Raw genomic sequence first — 15247 nt, 5'->3', positions numbered from 1 at the left:
AGCATTATCCATAACAGTCAAAAAGTGAAATCAACCCAAACACCCAAAAGCTCACGAATGGAGAAACAAACTATGATATAGCTATACAATAGAACATTATTCAACAATAAAAAGGAACAAAGTTTATGCCATGTGGAAAAAGATCACTAAAGATCACATATTGTATGATTCTATTTACGTAAAACGTTCAGAAAAGGCAAATTTATTGAAACAGCAAGTAGATTAGTGGTTGCCTGGGCCGGGGGCAGAAATAGGAATAATTCTAAATGGGTATGAGGACTATTATGGCAGTAATGAAAATGTCCCAAAACCAGATTGTGGTGATGGTCGCATAACTCAGTAAATTTACTAGAAATCACTGAATTGTACACTTAAAATGGATGGATTTTATGGTATGTAAATTATACCTCAATAAAGTCATTAAAAATAATGCATTATAAATTAACATAATAACGTATTCTTTATTGCCATTTTTTTTTCTGTATAGTAAAAATGGCAACAAACGAAACGAAAGCAATAAACTGGGAAGTGTTTTGTACCACCTATGACGGTAATCTAATTTTCTTTTCTTTCTTTCTTTTTTTTTTTTTGACACAGGGTCTTGCTCTGTCACCCAGGCTGGAGTGTGTGGTGCAATCATAGCTCATGCAGCCTGCTACCCCTGAGTTCAAGTGATCCTCCTGCCTCACCCTCCTGAGTAGCTGAGACAACAGGCATACTCCACCATGCCAGGCTAATTTTTATTTTTTTGTAGAGACAGGGTTTCCCTGAGTTGCCCAGGCTGGTCTTGAACTCCTGGACTGAAGTGAAGTGATTCTCTCCTCATCGGCCTCCATAAGTGCTGGGATTACAGGCGTGAGCCTCCGCTCACCTGGGTCTAAATTCATTTTTTTTTTTTTTTTTGAGATGGAGTCTCTATCTGTTGCCCAGGCTGGAGTGCAGTGGCATGATCTCAGCTCACTGCAACCTCTGCCTCTTGGGTTCAAGTGATTCTCCTGTCTCAGCCTCCTGAGAAGCTGGGATTACAGGCACCCACCACCACACCTGGCTAATTTTTGTATTTTTAGTAGAGATGGGGTTTTACCATATTGGTCAGGCTGGTCTCAAACTCCTGACCTCAGGTGATCCACCAGCCTCGGCCTCCCAAAGTATTGGGGTTACAGGAGTGAGCCACTGCACACGGCCCATAAATTCAAATTTTAAAAAGCTGTGGCATGTGTGTATTTTAAATGTGTGTGTATTTGCATACATAGAAACCAACTCTGGGAAGCTACACAGGAAACTGACGACAGGCTTGTGTCTGAGGAGGGGTCTGGGGATGGTGGGAAAGGAGAGCCTTTTCCATTGTGGACCCTTTTTAGGACCCTTTGAACCATTCAAACTTTTTAATGTGCATATTTTGATTTTTTCTAAAAAAAAAAGCCTCAAGAACATTTACATTAAAAACTAGAATAGACATTTCCCCAATGTGTAAGGAAGAGAAATACAAGATGATGAGTTAATAAGAAATTATCAGTGATAGCTCACAAAAAATGAAACTTCCCTAAATAATGTGAAATAAAAGAGAAATAGGAAGGCAATAGGTAGGGAAAAATATCTGCACTAAAAAGCAGCCAGGTGTGGTGGCTCACGCCTGTAATCCCAACACTTTGGGAGGCTGAGGTGGGAGGATAGCTTGAGCTCAGGAGTTGGAGACCAGCTTGGGCTACATTGCGCAACTCAGTCTCTACAAAAAATAAAAGATTGGCTGGGCGTGGTGGTGTGTGCCTGTAGTCCCAGCTAATCGGGAGGCTGTGGCAGAGGATTGCTTGAGCCCAGGAGTTTGAGGCTGCAGTGAGCTATGATCTTGCCACTCCAGTCCAGCCTGAGCAACAGAGTGAGACCCCATGTCAAAAAAAAAAAAAAAAAAAAAAAAAAAAATTCAAAAGTAATTCATATCTACTGAGAAAATATTTCATTTTACTTTTGAGTTTAACATTTATGCATGTGTGATAAGGACACTACATTTCTACTGGAAAAGCAGTTGACAAAGTTGAATAGACAATATAGCGAATATTTGCTACTTGCCACGTGAGTACCTTTCGGCATGATTTAGTTCTCCCAACTCCACCTGGATGCCTCATGTGCGTTTCAAAACTTCCAAGTCCGAAACTGAGCTCCTGATCTCTCTTCCCAAGCTGCTCCCCAGATCACCTTCCCCACGTCAGTTAGGGGCAGCTTCATGCTTCCTTGAGCTCAAGCCCAAAGATGGCTTCATTTTCCAAGTGCATTCCAGAATCTTGCTTCCTCTACTGCTCTGGCCTAGCCTGGACACCATCATTTCTCACGGGGAGTCCTGCACCTGCCTCCTCCCTGGTCTCCGTCCACCCGTCCCCCAGTAACCTTCTCCGCGCAGGAGTCAGCTGTTAAGACACAGCCTGCATCAGGTCCTGTGACATCAGGTCCCACGCCCCTCAGAGCCTTCTCATCCCTCCCAGAATGAAAGCCAACTTCCTGCCCAGCACTACCAAGATGTTTGAACAGTTTTTTTAAAAAAATCAAACTTGGCCGGGCGCGATGGCTCAAGCCTGTAATCCCAGCACTTTGGGAGGCCGAGACGGGCGGATCACGAGGTCAGGAGATCGAAACCATCCTGGCTAACACGGTGAAACCCCGTCTCTATTAAGAAATACAAAAAAAAAAACTAGCCGGGCGAGGTGGCGGGCACCTGTAGTCCCAGCTACTCGGGAGGCTGAGGCCGGAGAATGGCATGAACCCGGGAGGCGGAGCTTGCAGTGAGCTGAGATCCGGCCACTGCACTCCAGCCTGGGCAGCGGAGCGAGACTCCGTCTCAAAAAAAAAAAAAAAAAAAAAATCAAACTTGATCACTTTAAATTTATCCTCATTGTGTGGGTTGGTTATTGTTGGCTTTTTTTTTTAATGAACATTTGGCAATTTATAGTTTTGAGAAAGTTGCTCATTTTGTCAAGATGGTCAAACATAGTATAGCTCACAGTTGTATATAATATTTTCTTGGTTTTGTGTGTGTGTGTGTTTTTTTTTTTTTTTTTTTTTAAAGACAGAGTCTCGCTCTATTGCCCAGGCTGGAGTGCAGTGGTGAGTAGCTGGGACCACAGGTGCCTGCCACCACGCCCAGCTAATATTTTGTATTTTTTTTTTTTTTTTTTTTTTTGAGACGGAGTCTTGCTGTGTCGCCCAGGCTGGAGTGCAGTGGCCGGATCTCAGCTCATTGCAAGCTCCGCCTCCCGGGTTTTTACGCCATTCTCCTGCCTCAGCCTCCCGAGTAGCTGGGACTACAGGCGCCCACCACCTCGCCCGGCTAGTTTTTTGTATTTTTTTAGTAGAGACGGGGTTTCACCGTGTTAGCCAGGATGGTCTCGAACTCCTGACGTCGTGATCCGCCCGTCTCGGCCTCCCAAAGTGCTGGGATTACAGGCTTGAGCCACCGTGCCCGGCCTTGTATTTTTAGTAGAGATGGGGTTTCACCGTGTCAGCCAGGATGGTCTCGATCTCCTGACCTCGTGATCCGCCCGCCTCGGCCTCTCAAAGTGCTGGGATTACAGGCGTGAGCCACCGCGTCCGGCCTGTTTTTTGAGATGGAATCTCACTCTGCCACCCAGGCTGGAGTGCAATGGCATGGTCTAGGCTCACCGCAGCCTCCACCTCCCGGGTTCAAGTGATTCTCCCACCTCAGCCTCCCGAGTAGCTGGGACTACAGGCGCATGCCACCACAGCCAACTAATTTTTGTACTTTTAGTAGAGACGGGGTTTCACCATGTTGGCCAGGCTGGTCTCAAGCTCCTGACCTCATGATCCGCCCACCTTGGCCTCCCAAAGTGCTGGGATTACAGGCGTGAGCCACCGTACCCAGCCTATTTTCTTATAATTTTAAATCTCCTCAAGGCTTCACATTTAATTTAGTTTACTTTTTGTCTTTTTCTTCTTTTTAGATTTGCCAGCAGTTGGTAACTCTTATGTTTGAAAACATTTATCAGTTTTGCTGGAATAGTCCCTTTTCTAGTTCTGTAATTTTTGCTTTTATCTTTTTATTTCTTTCCCCTGATTTAGTGAGGCTGTTTGTTATTCTTTAAAATTATAAACTGTATTGCTTAAGCCATTGCTAGCCTTTACCTTTTAAAAAATAATAAAACACTTTTGGTCAATTTCGATAAATATATATCAAACATTTATGTGCTAAGTAGATTGAAATTATAATTTGGAATGGAGTAATTTAATAAAGAGTTGTTTTTATGGCTTTATCATTAGTTTTTGTTGTATTACGCTGTACAAAGAATAAGTCCTGTGCAATTTCTACTTTGAGGAATATGTTGAGATTTTCTTTTTTGCTTGGTATATAATAAATTGTAAAACATTTCATGAACATTTAAAAAGTGTTCTTTTACAATAAAAATGGATTTCTATTTCACAATTATATCAACATAATGTCTAGATGAAACAAAAATTTAAATGTAAGAAGTTAAACCGTGAAAGTACCAGAAGGCTGTATGTTCAATTTATAACAATTCACGAAGTTGTGCACTTACATGACATTTTTCTATGTGTTATGTTTCACGACAAAAAAGTTAAGAAAATTTAAGTGCTCAAACAAAACATGGAAAAAAGTATTCTTTTTTTAATTAAAAAAAATTTCTCTTTAAAAAAATAGAGGCAAGGTCTTGCTCTGTTGCCCAGATTGGCCTTGAACCCCTAGAGTCAAGTAATCCTTCCACCTCTACCTCCCAAAGTTCTGGGATTACAGGTGTGAACCACTATGACTGACTGAAAAAAGTATTTTACAGAAAATAATTTCAGAGTAGAGAGAGTCTTGCTAAGCATGATGCAAAACTCAGAAATCATGAAAAAAGAAAAAACTGGATGAAACTGATCAGATATAAATTAAAATTTTTGTATTGTCAAAGAATACCACAGATAAAGTCAAAAGCCAGATGACCAATTGGAAAAATATCTGCATCACAGACAAGGTTATAAATGTATATATCATAAACAAAGCTATAAATGTATAAATGTTTTAATAAATCGAGAGTTACTAAAAATCAATACTGAAAAAGCCAGTGACCTCATAGAAAAGTAGGCAAAGAACATAAAAGGTTTACAAAAAAGGGAAATACCAATGACATTTAAACAAATTTTTTTGAGACAGAGTCTCACTCTGTTGCCCAGGCTGGAGTGCAGTGGCACAATCTCGGCTCACTGCAACTTCCACCTCCCCAGTTCAAGTGATTCTCCTGCCTCAGCCTCCCAAGTAGCTGGGATTACAGGCATGAACCACCATGCCTGGCTAATGGTTTTTGTTGTTGTTTTTTTTTAATAAGAGTGGGTTTCACCATGTTGACCAGGCTGGTCTCGAACTTCTGAACTCAGGTGATCCACCTGCCTTGGCCTCCCAAAGTGCTGGGGTTACAGGCATGAGCCACCACCCCTGGACCCAATGACTTTTAAATATATGAAAAGATGCTCAAGCTCACAGAAAATAGAACAAATATAATACTTTAGAACTAAAAAAGACACACCATTTTCTAACTATTAGATTTGCAAGGATATTACTGAGTTGGCAAGGTTGTGAATGAACGGGCACTTTGACGCACTGCATCATTCCATGTGGACCTGGCATGTGTGTATTTTAAATGTGTGTGTATTTGCATACATAGAGACCAATTCTGGGAAGCTACACAGGAAACTGACGACAGGCTTGTGTCTGAGGAGGGGTCTGGGGATGCTGGGAAAGGAGAGCCTTTTCCACTGTGGACCCTTTTTAGGACCCTTTGAACCATTCAAATTTTTTAATGTGCATATTTTGATTTTTTCTAAAAAAGCCACAAGAACATTTACATTAAAAACTAGAATAGACATTTCCCTAATGTGTAAGGAAGAGAAATACAAGATGATGAGTAAATAAGAAATTATCAGTGGTAGCTCAGAAAAAAATGAAACTTCCCTAAATAATGTGAAATAATAATAATAATAATGTGTCAACAGTTTTGAGACCATGTCTCAAAAAATGTGTATACAAATACATGAATATTTCTGGAAGAAATTCATCCGTGGAAATGTAACAGGACACAACCTTTATCTACCAAAGTGGTAAATGCCATATAATCACACTGAGCAATTTCATACACAGGCATTTAACCTACAGATGTCTTCATTATATGCACAATAATATGCCCAGCGATATTTAATGTGGCCTTGCTTATAATAGCAAAAATTGGAAAAACCTAAACGATCAAAGGGGACACATTATGATTAAATTATGGCACATCTGTACAATGGAATTCTTCGCAGCCATCAAAAAGAAAGAGGCAGCATCCAGCCACTCAGGAGGCTGAGGTGGGAGGATCCCTTGAGCCCGGGAGGTTGAGGTAAGCTGAGATAGTGCCACTGCACCCCAGCCTGGGCGACAGAGTGAGACCCTGTCTCAAAAGAAAGAAAGAAGAGAAAAGAAAAGAAAAGAAAAAAGAAAAGAAAAGAAAAGAGGACAAACTATATGGAATGATATGGAATTGTATCCACGATATATTGTTTTTTAAAAGAGAGCTGGGGCAAAACAGGGTGTAGAATATGCTTCCTTTGTGTAAAGAAAAAATAAAAGTGGTGGGTCACGACTGTAATCCCAGCACTTTGAGGGGCAGAGGCGGGTAGATCACTTGAGGTTGAGAGTTTGAGACCAGCCTGGGTAACATGGCAAAACCCTGTCTTGACAAAAAATGCAAAAATTAGCCAGGAGTGGTGGTGCACGCATGTTGTCCAAGCTACCCACAGAAGGTTGAGGTGGGAGGATTGCTTGAGTCTGGGGGGGTGTCCAGGCTGCAGCGAGCCAAGACTGCGTCCCTGCACCTCAGCCTGGGTGACAGAGCGAGACTCTGTCTCAAAAAAAAAAAAAAAAAGTGTATACAATACATGGAATATTTCTGGAAGGAATTCATAATGGTAATTGTCCCCAGTGAAAGGAATTTTTATTTTTTATTTTTTATTTTTTTGAGAAAGGGTCTTGCTCTGTCACCCAGGCTGGAGTGCATTTGGTGTGGTCATGGCTCACTGCAGTCTCCACCTCCTGGGCTCATATGGTTCCCCCACCTCAGCTTCCTGAGTAGCTGGTATAAGTGCACACCACCACATCTAGCTAATTTTTTCGTGTTTTTTTGCAGAGACAGGGGTTCACCATGTTGCCCAAGCTAGACTTCAACTCCTGGGCTCAAACAATCTGCCCACCTTAGCCTCCCAAAGTGCTGGGATTACAGATATGAGCCACTGCACCTGGCCTAGAATGTTATACCGTATGCATGTGTTATCTAATCAAAATTAAGTTTTAAAAGTTGAATATATTTATTACTTCAGCTATACGAGTTGTCATTCATACCTCCCAAGTTCACTTTTTTATTTATTTCTTTCTTTTTTAAATATTAAGACAAGGTCCCGCTATGTTGCCCAAGCTAGTCTCAAACTCCTGAACTCAAGTGATCCTCCTTGAGGATCTCCCAAAGTACAGGCGTGAGCCCCTGTGCCTGACCCCAAGTTCATATTGATTTGATTTGAGGTAGCCATCAAAGAATGAGAAAGACACGCTCAGCCACTGTGCTTCAATTGATTTATCCATGCATAGCTAGTAGTTTTTATATTGTATATTAATTATGAGGTTCACGATATTCAAATGCATAAAGTTTTTTACTGTTCTATAGAAAACAAGAAAGAGGAGCTGCTGCAAACAGAACAGAGGAAATAAAACCCGACAAACTTTCAAGTTCTCACCTTTGCATTTTGGCACCAGGACCCCTGGCTTTCAGTTCAAAGTGTTACCTCTAAGAATCCCCAGTGCACCCCTGAGGCAGACTAATCAAATGGGCCGCTGAGAGAAAGGCGGGGGGAAAATGGCCAGGGTTACACACAGTCAGTAAAGGGAATTCAGATTACGTGGAGTCACAGTCCTGGGATCATGCCATCCCAGTCCAGAGAGAGGGAAAAGGGCTGGGGTGCACCTGGAAGCTTTATGGGGGCTCTGAGTCTGAGGAGCTGCGAAGGGAGTTTGCCCCACCCTGGTTTCAGTGTCCCAGCAGACGCCTCCCTCCCACTGCCCTCACTGCTGTGCTCTTTGGGAATCCTTCCTGCTATCCTGAAAATGCTACTGACACAGAGTTTAGAGGAGGGACTGGAGAGATCAAACCCTGTTCTCTCCCTGCAGCCCCCAGGCCTTTGCCTTGGCTGTTCCCTTTGCTCAGAAAGCTGTCCCATCTCTAGTCCACACTCATACACACATGCACGTGCACACACATACATGTACCCACGTGTACACATGCACGCATGCCTCTGGCTGGAGTTATCTTTAAAACTCAGCTCTGGTCTGGCCTCATGCCTGTCTGAACCTGCTATCAGCTTCCCACTGCCTCCAGGATAAAGTCACACCATGGTGCTGTGACCACCACAAAGCAGCTACCTATCAGGGGTCCAGGGAAGGCTCAGGATGAATAAACATTGGCTCACGCCTGTAATCCCAACACTTTTGGAGGCAGAGGCAGGAGGATCGTTTGAGGCCAGGAGTAAGCAGACATCAGTTGCCAATGTTAGCCTGGGCAACATTGTGAGAGTCGGTCTCAATTTAAACAACAAAAAACAAAAACAAAGGATAAATAAACAAATGCCCCTTCACCATTCAGTCCCCGGCCCTCCTGGGCCTCTCGTGCGCCTGCTGAGCTACCCATGAGATGCTGATCACCACCCGCCGGCATTCTCTTTCACAACTCCCTGCCTTGCACATCCTGCTTCCCTACCTCACGTCCACTTCCTCTTTTTCCCACCTTGCAGACTTCTCCTTCCAGACCAGACTTCAGCATGAGGTTCCGTTCCTTACCCTGTCTCCTTCCTCTGCTATCTCAAGTCTTGCCGTTCTCTAGGCCCGTCAACTTCTCTCAGGGCCTGAATCTTGGTGAGGGCAAATGCCTCTGTACCAGGGCCCTGGATTTGAGTCCCTACTCCACACCAAAGCTGTGTGACGCCGGTAGGTTATGCAGCCTCTTCGTACCTCAGTGTCCTCATCTGTAAAATGAGGATCTTCTAGGTCAGGTCCCTAGAAGCAGAGCCCAAGGGGATTCCTGTGGAGGTTGTTTATTGAGGGGGTGGTGGAAGAAAGATAGCGTAGCAGAGGCATCTAAGCAAAGATATGGTTTCAGAAGTCTCGCTTCAGCCTGCCACATGGGAGAACTGGAGCGTGATGATAGAAGAGGTCCATCCTGCACAGGTGCAAGAGGTCTGGGTGGCCACACCTCATGTCACTGCAGGCCCAGTGGGCCGGGGAGGGAGGCATGACTGCCTAGGCACCTCTGAGCAAGGCAATGCCCACCAGGCAAAGGCCACCCCGGGAGAAGGATGCAGGTGTCACCCACAGTGAATGGGGAGCATCCGGGCAGAGATGGGGTTGGGGGAGCTCTGACAGTGTCTGCTACAGGGGGGTCATCATAATGCCCACCTGGCAAGGTGGTTGTGGGATGGGCCATGTGGAATCCCTGACATGGAACCTGGCACATGATACAAACTCAATCCAGGCTGGGCACAGTGGCTCATGCCTGTAATCCCAGCACTTTGGAAGGCTGAGGCAGGCAGATCACCTGAGGTCAGGAGTTTGAGACCAGCCTGGCCAATGTGACGAAACCTCGTCTCTACTAAAAATAAAAAAAAAATTAGCCAGGCATAGTGGCGGGCACCTGTAATCCCAGGCGAGGTGGGAGAATAGCTTGAACCCGAGAGATGGAGGCAGCAGTGAGCCGAGATCACGCCACTGCACTACAGTCCAGGCAACAGAGCGAGACTTCATCTCCAAACAGACAAACAAACAACAACAACAAAACCTCAATCTATGTGGAGAAAAGGGAGCCACACACACTGGTGGGAATGTAAATTAGTACTGCCACTACGGGACAGTTCGGAGGTTTCTCAGAAAACTAAAAATAGGGCCGGGTATGGTGGCTCACGCCTGTAATCCTAGCACTCTGGGAGGCCGAGGTGGGTGGATCACGAGGTCAAGAGATTGAGACCATCCTGGCCAACATGGTGAAACCCTGTCTCTACAAAAAATACAAAAATTAGCCAGGCGTGGTGAGCACCTGTAGTCCCAGCTACTCGGGAGGTTAAGGCAGGAGAATAGCTTGAACCCGGGAGGCAGTGAACCCGGGAGTTGCAGTGAACTGAGATCATGCCACTGCACTCCAGCCTGGGCAACAGAGCGAGACTCTGTCTCAAAAAAAAAAAAAAAAAAAAAAAAAAAAACTAAACTAAAAATAGAGTTGCCATATGATCCAGCAGTCCCAGTGCTAGGTATATACCCAAAAGAAAGGAATCAGTATCTCAAAGAGATATCTGCACTCCTATGTTTATGACAGCACTGTTTACAATAGGCAAGATTTGGAATTAACCTAAGTGTCTATCAACAGATGAATGAACAAAGAAAATGTGGCAGCTGGGCGCAGCAGCTCACACCTGTAATTCCAGCACTGTGGGAGGCTGAGGCAGGTGGCTCACCTGAGGTCAAGCATTGGAGACCAGCCTGGCTAACATGGCAAAACCCCTCCTTTACTAAAAGTACAAAAATTAACAGGGCATGGTGGGGCATGCCTGTAATCCCAGCTACTCGGGAGGCTGAGGCAGGAGAATTGCTTGAACCCGGGAGGCGGAAGTTGCAGTAAGCCAAGATCGTGCCACTGCACTCCAGCCTGGGTGACAGAGCAAGAGTCCATCTCAAAAAAAAAAAAAAAAAAATAGAATGAAAGAAAATGTGGCACACATATAAAATGGAGTACTATTCAGCCATCAAAAAGAATGAGATCCCATCATTTGCAAGGACATGGATGGTACTGGAGGTCATTATGTTAAGTGAAATAAGCCAGGTACAGAAAGACACACGTCACTTGTTCTCACTTATTTGTGGTATCTAAAAATCAAAACAATTTAAGTCATGGTGGTAGAGAGTAGAAGGACGGTTACCAGAGGATGGGAAGTGTAGCAGGAGGCTGGGGTGGGGGAAGTGGGGATAGTTAGTGGGTACAAAAAATAGTTAGAATGAATAAAACCTAGTATTTGATAGCACAAGAAAGTAACTATAGTCAGTAATAATTTAACTGTACGTTTAAAAATAACAAAAAGTATAATGGAATTGTTTGCAACACAAGGGATAAATGCTCAAGGTGATGGAAACCTCATTTACCCTGATGTGATTACACATTGCACGCCTGTATCAAAATATCTCAGGTAACCCATAAACATATACACCTACTATGTACCCACAAAAATTAAAAATGAAAAATTTTTAAAAAAGCTTCAATCCACCCAAGCTCTGATTACCACTAGTGTGGCTGTCATTGCTGTCGCTTCTTCGGTCTCTCCAGCCCCTGGCTCCTGGTGTGAGGGAAGAAGTGAGGGATGCAGAGAGGACAGGAGTGGAGCCACAGACTTCCGGCTGCGGTTCCTTTGCTTTCCATCCTGTTCCTGCCTCTCGAAGAGTAGATTAAGGAGGAGGCCCCATTAGGCCTTGGGGTGGAGGAGAAACAGGACCTCAGTTTTCTCATCTGTGCAGATCAGAACGCATGCAGTTTGTGGGGTAATAGCCAGGCACCGCAGTCATGTCTACAGACATTTGGACAGAAATACCTTAAAGAAACAGAAAGTGCTGCTGTTGTTGGTTCTTTAGGTCCAGGTGGACAGATCAGGGCCTGGGGACCCTGGGGAGGACCTGAGGCCACAGAGGCCCTCCAATCCTCCCTGAATCCTACACCAAGCCCTACCAGGGGAACAAAGAGAACGTAGCGCCTCTGCCTTCCCTCCCGGGAATGGCTGAGGATGTCAGGGCTTCAGAGATCACCTGAGCCTGGACGCACAGGGCAACAGAGCAGAAAGAGCTCTGGAGATGGGGTCTATGCTGGGCCCATTGTAAAGATGGGGAATCTGAGGCCCTGGGAGGGAAAGGCCTTGCTGGCATTTAAAGCAGAGGAAACAAAACTAAGAGCAGGGCTGGGCTGGGCCACTGGTCTCTTTCTGGGAGGCGTCACCCTCCTTTCAGGGGTCCCTTGGGAAGTGCCTTCAGGAAGGGTTAGAGGCCATTTCCTCCCCCGCCCACAAATGCCGGCAGGGCAGGCCAGAGATGTCCTTATAGGGCATATCCATTTCTGTGAGTCAGCGACGACGCAGGGGTGACTGTTGCCTTTGAAAACAATCATCTTGGCCGGGCCCGGTGGCTCACGCCTGTAATCCCAGCACTTTGGGAGGCCCAGGTGGGCGCATCACAAGGTCAGGAGATCGAGACCATCCTGGCTAACACAGTGAAACCCCGTCTCTACTAAAAGTACAAAAAATTAGCCGGGTGTGGTGGCGGGAGCCTGTAGTCCCAGCTACTTAGTGAGGCTGAGGCAGGAGAATGGCGTGAACCTGGGAGGCGGAACTTGCAGTGAGCAGAGATCACGCCACTGCACTACAGCCTGGGCGACACAGCAGGACTCTGTCTCCAAAAAAAAAAAAAAAAAACCATCGTCTCTGTTGTCCGTCACAAAGATAGGGCCCTAAAAGGCTTAAAATGCACAATCACAAGGAAAGGGCCCGAAAGGACTTAAAATGCACAGTCACAATCCTTTACACGTGAGGAAATTGAGGCTCACAGAGGGGAAGGGACCTGCCTAGGTCACCAGCTGGAGTCGAAGAGACAGGAGTTGAAGAAGCGTCTCCCTGCCTGGCAGCCCTGGAGGTGTTCCTGAGCCTGTGCTCAAATTCATGCTTGCACTCCCTGCCTCAGGTCTGAGCCTGGGTGGTCCCTGTCTCCAATCCAACAAGGCCATCTTCTTCTGGTCATTGGAAACCCAGAAATCTGGGTCCTAGCCCACATCACTAGTCTTTAAACTGCCTCCTTCACCCCAGTCACCTTCCTATGTTAAAGGCTTGAACTTTCCTCCAAGGAGCCCCCAAGATTTCCAGATGCACCCTCCTTCAGGACTGGGGTGCCCTATTGCCAGCGCGAGCCTGGCTGGGACATCAGGTGGCCAGCTGGTGGCCTTGCTTCTCCCGCTCAGCCCTGGCAGTTTGGGTCTAGCACCCACAGAAAAGGGGTTGGTGGCTGGCAAGGCTGCTAGGAGAAGGCTTCCGCCTGCATGTCCGGGGCCCCAGAGGCCTCTCCCTGGGGCTTCCAGGTCAGTGGTTCCCATGCTTGTCTGCACATCGGTATCACCTAGGAGGAGGGCCTTTTAAAAATCCCAATGGGCCACACTCCAGACCCATCACAGCACCATCCCAGGCGGTAGAACGCAGGCACTGGCACCTTGGGAAGCTCCTGGGGGGTTTTCCCATGTGCCAACGTCTGGCAACGACTGTTCGAGGCTGTGACACCCAGCTCTCCACTCCCAGCGGGGAGAGACAGGCTCCTCGCTACCTCCACCTGGCGCCCTGCTTCTCCAGCAAACCAGAGCTGAGTGATTCTTGTCCTCTGAGAGCCCCAAAAGCACTGGGGACAGGAAGGCCACCAAGTTGACCATATTTAGATGGAGACCTTGAGGATGTCTCCCCATAACCAAAACTCAGCTCTATCCCCTTCCTGGAGCAGAGCACCTGCCTCAGATTCAGAGCTATTTCTTGGTACCTCGTGCCCCAACTCTGTGGCTCTGCCAGGGCTTGGCACGGCCAAAGTGAAAATAAAACCGAGGTTTAGAAATCCCCTTCTCAGCTCCAACCTTGCCATGGGGCCTGGCAGGAATGTCCCAGAGGAATCTTGCTTTGGTTTGGTAACTAAGGCAGGGGACAAAGTAAGCTCGAGACATAAAGGAGAGAAGGCCTGGATGCAGGGTTCAGAGCTGCAGCCCGGGAAGTGGTTTGCCCATCTTGCAGGGCAAATCAGCAATGACTTCTAAATCTTACTGCGCTTCCACCCTTTGACCTTACCACTAAACTTCTCAGCAGAAAGCAAAGTGGACAGCCATGAGGCCCAGAATACACAATGTGATGGACTGAATATCTGTGCTCCCCCGAAATTCACACGTTGAAATTCTAACCCCTAATATGAGGGTATTAGGAGCTGGGGTCTTGGGGAAGTAATTAGGTCATGAGGGTGGAGCCATAGTGAATGGGTTTGATGTCCTTATAAGAGTCCCCAGAGAATGCTCCAGCCCCCTTTGCAGCATGTGAGTATACAAAGAAAAGTCCGCCATCTGCAACCCGAAAGAGGGCTCTCGCCAGAACCCGACCATTCTGGCGCCCTGATCTTGGACTTTAGTCTCCAGAACTGTGAGAAATACATTTCTATTGTTTAGAAACCAGCCAGTCTCTGGCGCTTTGTTACAGTAGCCCCAATGGGCTAAGACACAGAGTCCTGGATAAAGAAATTCCAGCAGCGGTCTTTAAACACCCTAGACAGCCACAATAAAGTTTGGTGTAACCACGCCGTGGGATTACGTGCATGAAAGGGACTCATTTTTTTGTTGACAGGGCTGTATCCTCAAGATGTATCATGGAATAAACAAGACACATTGTATAATGATATGCACAAAATGATATCACTTGTCCCAAAACACACATCAACAAACAGCAATACCGTTTCTTCCCACAGGTGGATAATAGCATGTTTTATAACTTAGAGGCTAAGAGCATGAATTTTGGAGCAAGGCTGCCTAGATTTGGTACTGACCTTTCCACCAATTGCAGGCTGGGTGACACCAGGCAAGTTACGTGGCCTCTCTGGGCCTCAGTGTTCTCATCTGTAAAATGGGGATAAGAGCAGCACCTACCTCACAGAGTTCCTGTGGGGTTTAACTATGTAAAGTCCTAAAATCAGTGCTTGGAAGTTAGTAAGCCCTATATAAGAATTATTTTTATTATGTGAAGGTTTAGATAAAGCTCTGGAAACATGTCAAATAGGGGTTACTGCAGGAGAGGGGACAGGCATGGGGCTGGAAGCAGTGAGTAAAATAGATTTCAGCCTTATGTATAAAAAGCTTAACTTTCTGCAAGGAAGACTGAGTCATGTCTTACTTGTGTGGTTTAAAATGAATACATTTTTTAAAAGTTAAAAAAAAAAAAGACATCAGTGACCCTAGGCTGGGCCCTTTGAATTTAGAAGAATTTTGCCTCCAGACTGGATCATCTGAACTGCTCCCTCCCATCCTGGCAGACATTGCCAAACCCATAACACAGGCGCAGAAGAAAGATTGGCGGGGCTGGAGGGCTGGAGCCTTGGTTTTGGGTCTCACCGCCCCAAATGACTTAGAGG

At 45.8% G+C, this 15247-nt stretch overlaps 1 protein-coding gene across 13 annotated transcripts in view; it reads right to left on the bottom strand.

The window, feature by feature from the left end:
* The window catches only part of NLRC5 (NLR family CARD domain containing 5), a 93836-nt gene that overhangs the window by 69537 nt on the left and 9052 nt on the right, over positions 1–15247 (bottom strand). Inside the window, exon 3 of one of the 13 annotated variants that reach the window (XM_065537489.1) lies at positions 14666–14735. The exons of the other annotated variants lie outside the window; for them this stretch is intronic. The gene's annotated coding sequence lies outside the window, so the exon portion shown is untranslated. The remainder of the gene's footprint in view (positions 1–14665; positions 14736–15247) is intronic. 13 annotated transcript variants of the gene reach the window in all.

This window comes from Macaca fascicularis, chromosome 20 (genome assembly GCF_037993035.2).
Source record: "Macaca fascicularis isolate 582-1 chromosome 20, T2T-MFA8v1.1".
In the NCBI taxonomy this organism is placed as follows: Eukaryota; Metazoa; Chordata; class Mammalia; order Primates; family Cercopithecidae; genus Macaca; species Macaca fascicularis.
Note: the sequence above shows the minus strand (reverse complement) of the source record. Positions and strands in the feature narration are given on the sequence as shown.